At 40.5% G+C, this 16,265-nt stretch overlaps 1 long non-coding RNA gene across 1 annotated transcript in view; it reads left to right on the top strand.

Annotated features, from left to right (window-relative positions):
* Positions 1-1,090: 1,090 nt before the first annotated feature.
* Positions 1,091-16,265, top strand: part of LOC138741677 (uncharacterized) — a 222,028-nt gene continuing 206,853 nt past the window's right edge. The window contains exons 1-3 of the long non-coding RNA XR_011343658.1: positions 1,091-1,334; positions 8,012-8,197; positions 14,737-14,799. This is a non-coding gene — a long non-coding RNA (uncharacterized lncRNA). The remainder of the gene's footprint in view (positions 1,335-8,011; positions 8,198-14,736; positions 14,800-16,265) is intronic.

Here is a 16,265-nt window from a genome sequence, read left to right as displayed (position 1 = left end):
GATTTGGTTAGATCACAACTGAAGTTTTGTTTCATTCTGATTGTCAAGACTTCGGATGGATATAAAGGTTCTTGACAGGATGCAGAGGAAATGTCTCATCGTTCAAGATTCTTTTATTGTCACGTAATAAGACACAATCGTAATACTACATGAGGTTGCATTTAGTCTGCTGCGAAGATTTACCAGACCCCCTACATTCACCTCCAGTGTTCTCACAGCCTATGCAGCCACATAGACCTTTGTCCAAACCATTGGCATCCTGAGCTCCAGATCCAAACCTCCAACAGCACCAACCTGAAGACGACTGAGATTGTCTGATCTCAGAAGTTAAGCAGGCTCAGGACCGGTCTGCACTTGGAGGGGAGACGGCCTAGGAACACCAGGTGCTGTAGGTTTCTGTCCGGGGCATTAGGCAAAGTGGCGACTCTGTCTGCCTTACAGTAGACAAAAGTTAAAGAATTTAATGTGTTACATTCGAAATGTAGTATTGTGACAATAATGGAAACTTTACCCTTACCAACACGAACAGGAACACCCTCTTGCATTCTGGTTCTGATACCTTCAGCCAGTCTCCAGCAGTCCTCAGCTTGGTACATCCTTTTTTACTGCAGTGGGTTAAAGAATTTCATGTGTGTTACATTCTGAATGTAATATTACGTGACGATTCTGCAACAGTCCACTGCTTCCCGGAGTTTGCAACCCCTGAAGGCTGCTGCCGAACACCTCTTCGGCCGAGTCCCCATGGTCACAGGATCTTCCACAGTCACAGGGTTGAGAGATTTTGTTTCTCTGGAACAAAGAAGGATGAGGGGAAATTACATAAGAGCTATTTAGATGATAATAGTGTGATGCAATGTAATGCATTAAATATATGCTTATAAAAAGGATTAGAATTGGGTTAGCTGTTAGGTTGCATGCATTTCGCAGAACAATGCCTTGCAAAGTTCCAAGGGCCGGTGCAAACAGAAGGTTCTGAGCTTAAGCAACATTTGCAAGCAAAGCCTGGAAACTGCAACATTCGCAAATTGAAACAAAACAAAACCCAGTGCTTGGAACATCAGGAGGGGAGGGGCAGAGAACGAGAGAGAGGTTGTTAAAGTCTGAGAAAAGGCTGGATGGAAGAGGAGTCTGAGGAAAAGGCCCCTTCTTCAAGATTGGCCAGGCTAATATGGTAGCCTGAGTGTACTCTCTGTGGAAATTAGGAGTGGCGGATAGTCTTCCTGTTGTGAGGAGGAGGAGGAGGAGAAGACAAGTTTCTTCTGAAAGACACTCCTGTTGGGGTGTCCAACAAGCAACAACCATCTCTCTGTGATCCTCCAAAACTTGCCTGCCTGGTAATTCTAAGTAAAGCACTGAAGTTTGCTTGAATGGAATGACTGAATGATTGAGGATTACTGGAAACTGTAGCCTTGGGAATGTGGACAGTGGAAGAGTGGCCAGTAAAAAAGGACTTTCCTGAAAACACATTACACACATTTGTGCTTAGATTAGGTTGGGTAAATAACTTAGTGTTGATAAGTTAAGTGTTGATCTTGTTGTTCTATACTCAGAGAATTAAACTAATTTTAAGGAACCATTGCTTTGGTGTATTTCTATTGCTGCTGGTATTTGGGGTTCACTGAACTGGTAACAATATAAAGAGGAAAGGTGTTCTCTAGCTGATGGCACGTGCTAGTTGAACGTGCTAATGAATGTGCAAGAGGGTATTTTACACAGTATATTCTACTAATATAGGCATGATTGGAACTTGCCTATAAGGATTGTGGAAGGAGGAATCAGTAAATTTGTTGAGAAACCAAAGGCGGGACATGTGCAGTGAATGACAGGGCCCTGGAACAGAGACCTAGGGGTACAGATACATAGTTCCTTGAAAATGGCAACTCGGATGGATAAGGTGGTAACGGTTTTTTGGCACCCTCATGAAAAAGTGAGTGCTTTTTCCCCAGTAACAATTATTCTAGAAATAGAAGGCGCATGTTTAAGGTGAAAGGGGAAACATTTAGGAAGGAACTGTGGTGATATGTTCCTCCGTTGTAATATAGTTATCATTGTCGGTTGTATATGGAGCTGACCCACCCTTGGGTGACCTATGACTCCTCCCCTGTCATCCTGGGCCATAAAGGTCGAGCCACCTTTCCCTTGCTGCCATTCCTATCCTGGCATCCGGGCCAGCAAGGTTCTTCTGTGTATTAAAGCCTATAGTTTCCTCAGCTTGTCTCTGTGGTTACTGGTAGTGCCCAACAGAACAGAGACCATTCTTTGCATTAAGAGGGTGCTCTGTATCTGGAATAAGTTGTTAGAGGAAGCAGGAGGACATTTGGGCATGAATAGGTGGGGCTGAGAGGGGTACGGACCAAATGCAGGAAAATGGGATTAGCCCTTAATACCAATTTGGCTGCTGTGGACTAATTGGATTGAAGAGCTTGTTCTTTGCTGTATTACTCCATGATAAATGGATAATTAGTCATTGAGAGAAATACATTAGTGGAGCTGCAGGAATAAAATGGGAGGTGGGGAGGACTGATTGTTTGTAGACAGCTGGCCTGGTTTTAGTGGTTCAAATGCTCTCCTTTGCCAATCTATGGAGTAAGGAAATATCCTGCTTACCCCTCAGGCCTTCATTTGCAAACCATATCAAAACTTCAACTGCTACAGATGCTTTCTTTCAATATTTGTTTCTGGAATTGATTCATATGTTTGTGAAATTGGGATGCTCAGCTGTTGACAAAGCTGATAAAAGCACATCCTGATAGTGTTTCTGCAATAATTTTATATAGGTCTTTGATGTTGATCCAGCAAAGAAAAAGTTGTGTAATTTGAACAAAGTGGTGCTTCCACAACATTGCTCCTGTCTTTCTTTTCGATTGATGTAACAAGAGAAGCCAACAGACTAATGCTGATGTATTACATCTTTCGAGTTATATACTGCAACCAGTGTATCATTGTGGAGGACAGATCTCAGGTGCTGAACAAAGCAATCTCCCAGTCTGCGTCCAGTCTCTTCAAGGTAGAGAAGACTACAATGGGAGCACCAGATACAGTAGATGACCTTGCACATTGTATGGGGTATGGAGAGAGAGAGAGAGCTGGAACAGGGTACTGAGTGGATGATCAGCCATGATCAAAATGAATGGTGGTGTAGGCTTGAAGGGCCAAATGGCCTACTCCTACACCTTTTTTCTATGTTTCACAAATGAAATGATGCTTTACTTGGAAGGACTGTTTGGGGCACTGAATGGTGGTGATGGTCAGATACCAAGGGGGCTAATGATTTGGAGGGAGGAATGGATGAGGGAGTCACAGAGAGAGCGGTCCCTGTGGAAGGTGGAGAGGGGAAGATGTGTCTAGTAGCGGGATCACGTAGTAGGTGGCAGAAATGACAAAGGATGATGTATTAAATGTGTAGGCTAGTGGCGTAGGTGAGGACAAAGGGAATCTTGTCCTTGTAAAGCGTTGGGTGGAGGGGACCAGGGCAGATGTGCGGGTAATGGATGATATGTGGATGAAGGCACAGACATTGGTGGTAGAGGGGAAAGCATGCTTTTATGAAGAAGGACATTTTGAATGATCTCGCAGGAAAGACCTCATCCTGGGAGCAGATGCAACAAAGACGGAAATGTTTGCCTGGAAGACTAGGTCAATTATGGGACCTGCAATGTAAAGTCACTTAATGACAAAAATGTGGTAATTTAATTCAATTGGGTCAAAAAGAGCTGATGTGAATGTGGGAAAAGTTACGCAGGAGCTTAAATAAAACTTTGTGATATTATGCCAATACTTAATTTGAAGCCTGCAGATTTGCTGAACTTGTATATATTCAGAGAACTTGCAGTACAAATGGGCTTTCTTGTCCTTCATGACACAGTAAGTAGCAGTGCAATCTTCTGTGCATCTGTCCACTAACTTGCACCTTGAATTCTCCTCCTCTGCCTGATAATCCCCGCATAACAGTGGAATGATTACATCTAGTTGGCAGAAAGACACTTTGGTAACAACTAATTTAAAAAGAATTCTAATATCAAGAGAGAAAAGCATGCAGGGTTAGAGACTTAATCAAAGGAAGTGTGCTGTAGCTTCTCAGAAGGCAAGTTAAGGTTGCCAAAATGACAACTGGCATTTTGCAATTATGCAGGAGATTGATCAGGTTCATTGAGTGGATTGGTTTTTATAGAGATCTTTCTTACCAGGATTTCTGACAGCAGTAGCTTTAAAAGTAGCTCATTGAGTGGAGTGATTGTAACACAAGCCCTTCGGCTACTAGTTCTCCATCTCTTCAGTTGAAGGAACCTGACACCTGGAAGTACCAAGTCATCTTGGATATACTGTACAGCTCCTTCTCAATCTCTTCCAAAATTTAATAAAATCTTGATGGCACTAAAGGAATCTTTTTATTTCTTCATAAATGTTATGAATAATCTCTTCTTTCTCTAAGAGATGCATTGTCTGCTATGAGCTGGAATTGTTGTAATATTCCAACCCATTATAACCCAGGTTACTACACCGTGACTCAGGAGCATCTAATAGGATTTTGTAGTTACAAAGAGAATGTGTGAAGTTGTAGTAGAGGGAAATGATTCCAGATGGATGGATGGGGGTGAGGGGGGCGGGGGGGGGGAGGTGTGGATTCTCTTTGACACATACCAAATACTGAAGTAGTTAGTTAGAGTGGACGTGGAGAAGATGTTTCTAGTAACGAGAGACTCAAAGAACAAAGGACACAACCTCAGAATAAAAGATGAATGTTTGGTCAAAGTTGACCCTGCAGTATATTAATAGTCCGGATTTCATGAACATAATACTGTGTATTGTGATGGTTTGACTTTCTCAGTTGGAGATGATTATCTGGCACTTCATTAGCACAGATGTTTTCTTTTTGGTCACTTACCAGTTCATGCCTGATTGTTTACATCTGCTGAATGATGAGACAAACGGATTCACTTCCATGAAACTGTAAATGGAATTGAACATTTTTGCAATTGCCAATAAACATCCCTCCTCTGCCCTTCTGAGGCAAGAAGGGTCACTGATTAAACAGCTGAAGATAGATAAGCTAAGAACACTACCCTGAGGTACACTGCAGCCATGCCGACTTCTTGTTGGCGATTTGAATTATTTGGATGTTTTTCCCCCATGCCCAATGAACCCATTTTTACGAAGACACCTTTGTATCAAGAGCGGGATCTCTCTCCTTGCCCCTTGAATTTACCCCTTTGGATTCTGTTTAAACAAGGATGTGATGCGATCTCGGGCTGGGTGCTGCCAGCAAAACCTAAAGAGGGTATCAGAGAGTAGGATATTAATAAATGCCACGTGATTAACACTGATAGTGATTCCTTTCAACATTTTGCTGACTTCTTAGAATCTACTGACTTAACAATATTTAGCTAGATACGATATCTCTTGTTTTATAAACACAACATACCAAAATGCTTTTCCACGTTGTCACATGTGGCTAGTTCTGGAGAACAACTTTTAATTATGTCCATTCCCATACTATTTGATGCATCCTGTGCACTCAACCATTTTCTTGATGTCATGTTGAATGATTAGAATTGACTGGAAACTGGCTTGTATGAAAGGGGAAAATCTGAAGGGGAAACTGAAGTAGATAATCCATCCAGCACTTCTGACAGAACATACGTGCAAATACTTCAGCCTTGCCTTTGACATATGGTGTGTTCTGTCATCTAACAAATGTTCTCAGCTAGTTTTGCTTATGACCGTGATTGAATGCACATCAAGTAGAAATATCAGCCAGGTATCCCAACAAATTCCGATTGAAAACCAGGTAGCATTGAATTGTTAAAGAGGGATTTTTATTTTTTAAAGGGCACTGGTTTCAAAACCTTGATTTAATGTAATATGTTTCTAGATCTAGTTTCAAAATAATTTCAATCTGTCATGTTTCCCTGCTTCCTTTAAAGCCATAAACAAGATATTTCCTTTCCATTCTACTTCCTGTCCTAGCTCCCATTAGATGCCACATTGCCCATTTTTGTTTCAGTTTGAATGAGAATATTTTTATCATTCTGGCCAGAACCTGAGCCTGTATTCACTGAACTGAACACCTGTACACCTTCAAGCAAACCTCTATTCATTGCATTGTGTGGAAACCTATAACCACTGACTTCAATTTACAGAGCTGTATAATCATCATTTTAAAGCCAGTCAGGCAGCAACATTCCCGATACAGGTCAGTGCTAGTTAATACTTATCAAGTCCAAGGTAAATCTAATATGTTGAAAATGATACTGAAGTGTCCACAATGGCTCTGCTATATAGCGGTCAAATATTTAATTTTGAAAATTAGTACTGTGCTGGAGCTACCACCTTGCAAACTTGAAAAATAAATGTCCAAGTGATGGACTGTCATCTTCCAAAATATGATAGTAGATCTGTTCTTTTATCCAGTGAGCACAAATAAGACTCATAGTAGTTAACAGGCTGGCATTGGACCATTTTTAGACTTCCCAGTGGTATCACCTGCAATGTGTGTGAGTATTTGCATGGAATGGAAGAGAATAGCAAATGGATTCAGGATTAAACTTCCAGGAACAGTCTTTCTAAATATTTGCTGTTCCCAACACCATCAAATGAGAAAGGATCTTGGCAAGTATTATTTGCTTTGATTATGGATATTAACAGATATCTTCAAACGATGGAATTGATGGCACATCATACACTTAAAGGAATGTGACAGAGTTAAGTAATAAGAATAGAAAGAGCTGTTGTTAGTGAAAGGTATAAATTGCATAATCATTATTAAAAAGCCAAGTCCCCATGATGAGGGAGCTGGAGCAGATTGTAATGTGCATCGAAAGAACCAAAGACCATCTAAACCAAGGGTTTTATTAACTAAAAGACTAGAGCATATCACAAGTAGGTCAACCAGTCCAGAATGACCTGGTCTAGCTAGGAGAAATCCTTTAAGACCTGCCAGTAGGCGTGGCTACATGCTCAGCCAATCACAGTCATCCTACACTACCCTATGTACATATACACATTGGTGATAGAATCCGTACTATCACACAGACCTTGTAGGTAATGTCAGGTTGATCTATACTTTCCCACCCACTCTCCATGTCTGATGATTTCTTTGGCAATCAAACATATTTCCAGTCTGGCATGATAAATGAATGTTTCCATAACTTTTAAAAATAAACTCTTAAATGGCAAGAAGAATGCTACATCTTGGAATTTGGACTGATGAATCAAAATTATTGAATTACAATTGAAGTAGTTGGAAAATCTATGTTGATTTGAACTTGGAATGGGAATTGGAGCACAAGGATTAATTCGACAGATGGCAATTCATCGGGCTATAGAGATTTTAACATCTGGTGTTTTTTGAATATTCAATATTGACTCTGACTTGACGTTGCTGGAAACAACATGCCTGGATAAATGTGGATAAAATTTGGAATTCATGGCCATCAGTCACAGACAGGTCTTCTCAGAAATGATCTTTTGCAAAGTGTTTGAAATGGGGGATTACTTGAGAATTTAATTGTTAAAATGCCACACCATTTCAAAATTTAATACCTGAAAGTCTTGAACTATCCTTACTTTCACATTGTTGTATTAGTTAACTAGTTTGCATTTTTCAAGTCAAGTCACCTTTATTTATCATAAAGGTAAAGATGAGATAACATTTCTCCAGGACCACGGAGCATATTTGCAAAAATATAAGTTAGAATAGAAGTTGAACACATTCAAGTCAGAGGCGGTGAAAAGTCAATGCCACATTAAAATATTAAAACGTATACAGTATAAGTCCAAATATGTTCTCGGAATTCAGGGGACTGAAGGCTTGGGGGAAATAACTGTTGCCCAATCTGGACATAAAGACCCAAGTGCTACAGTACTTCCTACCAGATGGCAGAACAGTTTACATGAGGGGATGTGTGGAGTCCTTCACAATGTATATTGCCTTTTGTCTACATCGAGTGTTGTAAATGTCTTTCATGGTAGGATCATTGATCTTTTCTGCTGACTTCTCTATCCTCTGCAGGGTCTTGCAGTCTGAAGAGGTACAGCTTCCAAACTAGGCAGTGATGGAGTTGCACAGGATGCTCTCAGTACACCCTCTGTAGAATGCAGTGAAGATGGAGGGTGCAAGTTGAATTTTCCTCAGCCTTCGCAGGAAGAAGAGGCTCTGTGGGCTTTCTTGGCTATAGAGCTGGTATTAAGGGACCAGGTGAGATTCTCTGCCAAGTGCAGTGTAAGGAACTTGATATGCTTGACAACCTCAATAGCCCTGTTGGTATTATTCTCTTGCCAGAATTTCGTAACGTAGCTATTTTTGCATTAATTGTTGCAAGTTATTTGTGCAGTTAATTCCCGCTCAAATGTACTATTGATGCGATTAAATTTGATTTGCTGGTTTTGCTAATTATTGTAATGCATTTAATGTCACATTATTGAAGAGCTTCAGTTAAATATTAAACTGCCCCCACTATATAATATGGGATTTTTATTTGTGTGCTTTCTCTCCCCTAATTAAACCCTATCTGATTCAAGTAGCGATTTTTGTACGGGTTAATTATTCTTCGATGGTTTAAAGTAAAGTCTAGGATTGCCCGAGGCAGTTTGTGTTCCCAGAGCTGAGCAGTGTTTGAGAAAATCTCTGCATTAGTTCTCAGTTTCTGCAGAAGCCATTGTTAATAAATCATTTGTAGTAGATATGTTAATGAAATGGGTATTGGGACATGACAGTGTTTGCTACCCAAGTGACAGAGAGCAGAGAAAATCTTCCTTATGCTGAAAGCATATGTTTTAATTGAATAATGATTATAAATTGTATAAATGTTTGCATCAGTGGAAATTCTATTAATAAATTATCAAATAATGATGCACTTGTTAACAATGGTACATCAGTAGAGATCTCTGCTGTCGATAATGTGAATAGCAATTTCCTAGAGCACACGTACAATTTACATGTTACCAAAAGCCAGACCTTCAAGCACAAATCCACCACTCAGCCCACATCATCTCTAACCCTTGTCTGTATTGAATATGATTTGTAGGACCCTTTCATGTTTTGTGGGGTTTGTAAGAAAGTTTGAAGTCTTCTAAGTGAAAAAAAATATGATTTGATTGTTCCAGAACACTAACTTTTCCAATCTTCACTATGATTGAGAATCTCTTAAATAAATGGACTTCTCTGCTGAAGGATAGTGTGTCTAGAAATATAGTATTCCCATACTATTACATTGGGTATCAGCATAATCTTGCTGATATTAGATTCTTTCCTTGAAGCTGCTTATTCCATGTCAGAATTGTTGCCAGATGTGCCAAATGACAGATAACATAGAAAGCACTCTACAAACTGAGGTAGTGTGGTGCTACCACTATGTATGTATGGGCTGCCCTGCCCCCTGCCCCCTGAACCTGTGACTCCTCCCTCCTAGATATCACCATAGGCCCAAACCCCACCCTCAGAACCTGCTTTGGAACGGGGCCAGCAACATGCAAGCTGTCCTGACACTTTAAGGTGATTTTTTCTTCTTTTCTTTGGCTTGGCTTCGTGGACGAAGATTTATGGAGGGGTATGTCCACGTCTGCTGCAGGCTCGTTGGTGACTGACAAGTCCGATGTGGGACAGGCAGGCACGGTTGCAAGGGAAAATTGGTTGGTTGGGGTTGGGTGTTGGGTTTTTGTCAGTGAGGTGGGCTCTGTGGTCTTCTTCAAAGGAGGTTGCTGCCCACCGAACTGTGAGGCGCCAAGATCCACGGTTGGAGGCGAGATCAGCCCACTGGCGGTGGTCAATGTGGTAGGCACCAAGAAATTTCTTTAAGCAATCCTTGTACCTTTTCTTTGGTGCACCTCTGTCTCGGTGGCCAGTGGAGAGCTCGCCATAATAACATGATCTTGGGAAGGCAATGGTCCTCCATTCTGGAGACGTGACCCACCCAGTGCAGTTGGGTCCTCAGCAGCTTGGATTCGATGCTTGCGAACTCTGCCATCTCGAGTACTTCGATGTTGGTGATGAAGTCACTCCAATGAATGTTGAGGATGGAGCGGAGACGGCGCTGATGGAAGCGTTCTAGGAGCCGTAGGTGATGCTGGTAGAAGACCCATGATTCGGAGCCGAACAGGAGCGTGGGTATGACAATGGCTCTGTACACACTGATCTTTGTGTGTTTCTTCAGGTGATTAAGGCCTATTAAATCACGATTCTGTCTGATTGTAGTTGATTGGTAGTACAAGGATGACCCAATGCTCATTGTTTGTAGCTTTACACAGGCTACCAGATGAGCAGCATTTATTCAAGTTTGATGTCAAATGGGCAAATAATATCTAAACCTGAAAGGTGAAACTCACTAAAACACACTGCATTGCAAAAGGTGTCCTGAAATCTAGATTTCTGTAATCTCCCTTGTGCAAACAAAAAGACGAGCTTTCAGAGCACTCAATATTTATTCAGATGTTAATCTTCAATAATTCAGATACTGTAGTACTCCCATACACCAATAAATCAAACATGCAAATGCAGTAAAATCCCTGGAAATGCAAATTTTCCAGTTGATTGAGACTCACTCTTACAATGCCTAACTAATACTACCTGCATTAGAAAACAGTTTAAAAGACAAAGTGCAAAATGTAAAGTAATTTGTAAAAAAAATAAGTTATTGTAGACCTTAATTACTGTATGTAAAGTTTCCTTTATAATCAGCTAATTCCTGTAATTTACACAATTTAAATTTAAATTCAAACCCTCTGGCACATTTTGCTAACTGCAATGCTATCATAATTAACCCTCCATCCCCCAAGTTTACAGATAAAGCCTTACTAATATACTTAATAGAAATAAAGATAAAAATGCTAGGCTGGAATAGGGAGACACTTTGGGAGAGTATATATTTCCAACATTTTTTTTTGCTGGTTAGTTGAGTTCTCAGTTGCTTGAATTATAGAAACCAGAAATTTTACTGTAAGCCCTTTTGATTCTGTTTACAAGTCTGATTTAATGAGCTTCTCAGTCTCCTGCTTCATATGTAAGGAACCCACCAATGAGCAAAAATGAACAAAGAATGCATGGCTGCAAGAATTTGTGAAGATCCAGAGCTCATTCAGAGCATTTCCCAATAGTTAGTCAATTACAGACATTTGGCTTGTAGCTTATGACCAACCTACACACCTGCCCTAAATTTAGGTTGATATTAACCAAAAAAGTGGCCAGATAATATATTAAACATGAACCAGAGGTTTCTTGCCATGATCGATAAAGTGGAAATTAAATGTAGTTGCTTTAACTGGTTAGAGTTAAAAAGGCTTTGGTGTTCAGAATGGATTATATTTTCTAAGAACCTGGGATAATAGACATATAATGTAATGGTCTATTAAATCTCATTAACCACTCTGCAGAGGATTTATGGATTTCATCCAAATCATTATAATTTCTGAGCTTCATCCCACAGTTCTGACTACAAATTTTAAAACTATGCATTACTTTTCTAAAATTAAGAAGGGGACGTATCTGCAAAATGAGGATCTGGCTGTTTCAAACTGAGGTGAACAGACATTTCTTCTTTCTGAGGCCATTGAAGCTCTGAAATTCTCTAACCTTGAGGGTTTACCTTTAAGAAGGGCTCAAGTCCGAAACTTTGGTTATCAATCTTTACCTTCTATGGACATTGTGAAACCTGCTGAGCTCCTCCAGCACTTTTGTGTTTTTACTACAATCCCAATGTCTGCAAACCTTTGTGTGTTCACTGCTTTTCATTCGTAACTTGAGGAAGGGCTCAGGCCTGAAATATTGGTTTTAGAAGGCATTAGGATGCTGGGCTTCATTGGTCGAGGGATTGAGTTCAAGAATGGAGAGGTCATGTCTCATCTCTATAAATCTCGGATGAGACCACTCTTCAAGTATGGTGTTCAGTTCTGGTCACCTCATAATAGGACGGATGGAGAATGTGCAGAGGAGATTTACCAGGATGTTGCCTGGATTGGAAAATAAGTCTTGTGAGGCAAGGTTAGCAGAGCTGGGACTTTTCTCTTTGAAGCATAGAAGGATGAGTGGAGACTTAAGAGGTCACAAGATTCTGAGAGGCATAGATAGAGTAGATAACCAGCACCTTTTTCCCAGGGTGGGAGTAGCAAACACCAGAGGACATGTTTACAAAGTGAAGGGAATAAAGTTTAGGAGAGACTTCAGGGGTACGTTTTTCACGTAGAGAGTTACAGGTGCCTGGAATTCCTTGCCAGGGGTGGTAATGATGGAGGCTGAAACATTTAAAAGATTTAGACAGGCACATGGATGAAAGAAAAAAAATAGAGGGATATGAGGTAGGAAGGTTTTAGTATTTTTTTTTGTAGGAATATGTAGGTCAGCACAACATTGATGGCCAAAGGGCCTGTACTGTGCTGAAATGTTCTATATCTCCTATGGACACTGCATTTCTGTATTTTTACTATATTTATCATGAGATCGTGGAACCCATTTACTCTCTTTCCTCTTTGTGTCCTTTTCACATGCAGCATTCCCTTAATAGGAGAAATGACACAAAAGCACAATTCATACCATCACCAACTATCATGTGTTCTTTTTGACTCACTTCCTCATGGTGGATGTATGTCGCCTTTCAAACTGTCTGGGAAGCAAATCCGCAAGACTGATTACTTGTACTTTACAGAAATCATTCGATTTTAATTTAAAAAAACAGATTACTGCCCGATAGGTGAAGAAAGTATTTGATAATTTGTACATTGATCATTAAACATCTTCCAAAAGCTTCTCTCTATTCTTAGCTGTATCTTTATTTATGTTTCTTTTCCCAAAGCCCAGACTTACCCACTATAATTGAAATTAGCTAACGCTGATCAGAATTGTATGCTGCTGTGATCAAAAGCCATTGGCGAAAATATCCACTGATTATTTAAACATCATGGAGAAACCCAACCCTTCAGCCTGGCTTCTTGGCGCAATGCTGATTGTTTCTGATTCAAGGATAAAATTGACCCTGGCATTTATTACTGGATAAAACCCAGCCTGTGTGCAGTGAACTGAGATTCACTGGTGATGGGTTGTGCTAATGGCTGGCTCCGCCCCCATCTACCCATATATAACTGAGGTTTCCTGCCTAAACCCTGAGCCCTACTGAAGACCCCACCCTTTGTTATAAGCTAATAAAAGTGTATGTTCTCCCCCGCGCCACACTGTCTAAGAACCATTTTGCTAATGCTGCCCATAGATTTTAGGGACTGATTGCCTTAAGGCACTTGGGGGGAAAAAAAAGACAGTTTTATGAATTGATACTTGAATGTTCTTACAGAGTCTGGAAAAACAAAATTGAATGAAAACTATTATTTTAAGGTTGCTCAACTCTTTCTTGCAAATTCTACCTTGCAAATATATCTAATTACTTACTGAATGGAAATATTAGAGTATAATTGAACAGACCAAGGCCATTTTGAATCTTTATTAATGCACACATCATTTATTTTCAATGTTAATACTTGTTAGATGTCTCTAACAAAGGTGACCAAATTCCTAAGGATAGTTTACATAAATTGTTGCTTGAACATTTCAACATTCACTGAATACATTGGATGATTTGGTCAGGCAAGCATTAGAAGCAGAAGAAGCTTGGTTTGTTGACACAATTTAGTGTATGCGTGCGTAAAGAGGATGCAAATTTGTGCTTTTGGGTAACTTTTCCCATTAAGGGAGTATTAAATGTTTGAACTGTGAGAAGAGGGAAAAATAGCAGCTACAATGGATTCTGTGATCTGACGATGCAGCAGAAACATCCAGATCATTATCCTCCTATTTCGATTCGGCTTCTTGTAACCAAAGAAAAATACTTTTGCAGGTTTCCCTCTCTTGGCCCCTCCCTTGGCCCTTATTCCTGAATGACCCTTCCTCTCTCCAATTTCTCTACCTCACAACATAAGTTCATTCTTAAGAATTGTCTGTTGGCCCTTTGATCATAAATTATCTAATCTGATGAGCAGAACATAAGTCAGTAGGCAAGGAATATCTACAGATATATTGTTGGCGATACTTTGGGAAGCATTAACAAGGGTTGTTGAATGGTATCTTACTGATTAATTGATCTGGTCTGGGGTTGTAGGGAGACCTGGGGAAAATATTCCCTGCTGGCCCTATATTAATTGATGTTGGAATTTTTAAGACCATTAAACATAGGAGCAGAAGTAGGCTATTCACTCATGAGCTGATCTATTTTCCTACTCAGCCACACTGCTTGGACTACTCCCCATAATGTTTGATGCCCTGGCTAATCAAGAACCAATCAATCTCTGCCTTAAATGCACCAATGACCCAGCAACAAATTCCATGGATTCACCACCCTCTGCTTAAAGAAATTGCTCTGCATATCCATTCTAAGTGGACGTTCTTCAATTCTAAAGTTGTGCCCTCACGCCCTAGACTCTCCCACCAAAAGAAACAACCACCTTTCTACATCTACTCTGTCCATTAGATCAGCTTTTAACTTTTCTTAAAAAAACTTGATAGCTAGTAAACTATGGTCACATCCTTTATCTTTCTTCTCTGCAATCCTTATCTCTCACCAGTGATCATCTTTTCCAGAGTAAATATTGAAAATTCCAATCAGGTTTCGTCCCCTTTGACTGCGATGTCATAGGAACTGGTGACTTCCCACCTGATTGTGACAGAATGATCCCACCAGGACCTTCTCAATGTGTGTGGTTTTCAGTAGAGTTTACCACCCTGAACTCTCTTGCTAATGTCTCTCCTCTGTCATCCAACAGGGAGAAATGGTCAAAATAAAAAGCCATGATCCAAAAGAAAGAAGAGCTGGAGAATGATGACAGGTAAGATTCTAACCAGACGAAAGGGGCCAACCTCTTCAGTTGGGAATGGTTGCTTCTGTATTCCAAATAGCTTGACTAAAACCTTTTTAGAGTGTCACGTTAGCCTAGTGGTTAGCACACCGCTGTTACAGCACCAGTCATTGGGATTGGGGTCAGAATTCCACACTGCCTGTAAGGAGTTTTCTCATTCTCCCTATGTCTATGTGGATTTTCTCTGGGTGCTCCGGTTACCTCCCACCACTCAAAATAAAACGTTCCGGAGTTGTAGATTGATTGGGTGTAACTGGGTGATGTGGACTCATTGGCTGAAATGGTGTGTTACTGTGCTATATGTCTAAATTTTTTTTAAAATGTGGCATTCGGTGCAAATGAGAGCAATAGGTTTGCATTCAATGAGCTGGCACAGAAAAAGATCCTCAGCCTTTTGGTGACTGGCTTTGTGTCATATTTTTAATCCATCAGATCCTTCGACAGGTCTCGTTTCTAATTAAGGGAGTTGGGCAGCATCTGTTGGCCCCTTTGACTCATTTTTTCAGGACCTCTCTCATAAACTCAACTATCCACTCAAAAGATCTCTGGCAGATCCTTCTTTCAGTCGGCAGCAGCTTTCTAGAACCTTTTTTAAAATTGTTGAATTTGATTTGAAGTTCAATTTAATTTTTCTTGATAAAATTAGCACACTGCTGTGACCCAGACTTTGCTACAAAGCAGATGACAAAGCAGATCTTGGCTAACTGGTTCTCTCTGTCACGCGATAACAACAGTGTGGGCTTGCAGATCTGCATGTCTACACTAACGTTACAAAGCACGAATCACAAGCCGTCAATATCAATGGGAACAGAACAGCTGAAATCAGATCATTTGAGTAAAAGAAGTTGGTACATTGATTTCAGAACAAGTTGAGCACCATTGGGAGAACACAGCAAAGCCCAAAGTGATGTAGCACCAGGGCCAGCATCTAATCTCAGGATATCTTTGCAATAGGCCTGTTGTATAAATGGGTTGCTCCCTCAGCTAATGGGACTAATTGTGTTCAGTCATCCAGGACTTGTCCAGGCTTTCCTCATTCCATGCTAACCTTGTTCAATTGTTATCTGATTGTACAAGTACAATCTGACGAAAGAGCGTTCTCCAGTCCTCTGTGCAAAACACGCAGACATAACTCACATACAGACAATCCATAGGCAGGACAAATATTCATTTATGTAAATAAAATAAAACTATTCTTTCATTGATATGAGAGTCTCAGATGGCTAGAGTGAGCAGTTCCTTTGGTCATTCAGCATTCTCTCTGTTCGTGGGAAGATGCTGTTCCTCAGCCTGGTGGCGCTGGCTCTGATCCTCCTGTATCTCTTCCCTGATAGGAGTAGCTGAGTGGAAGGGGCCTTCAAAGATTTTGCGCACCCTCTTCAGACAATGATCCCAGCAAATCACTCCACTGATCCACGCTGTCACTTTTATGGCCC

The sequence above is a fragment of the Narcine bancroftii genome, chromosome 8, assembly GCF_036971445.1.
Source record: "Narcine bancroftii isolate sNarBan1 chromosome 8, sNarBan1.hap1, whole genome shotgun sequence".
Lineage (NCBI taxonomy): Eukaryota > Metazoa > Chordata > Chondrichthyes > Torpediniformes > Narcinidae > Narcine > Narcine bancroftii.
This window is presented reverse-complemented; position numbering and strand designations above follow the sequence as displayed.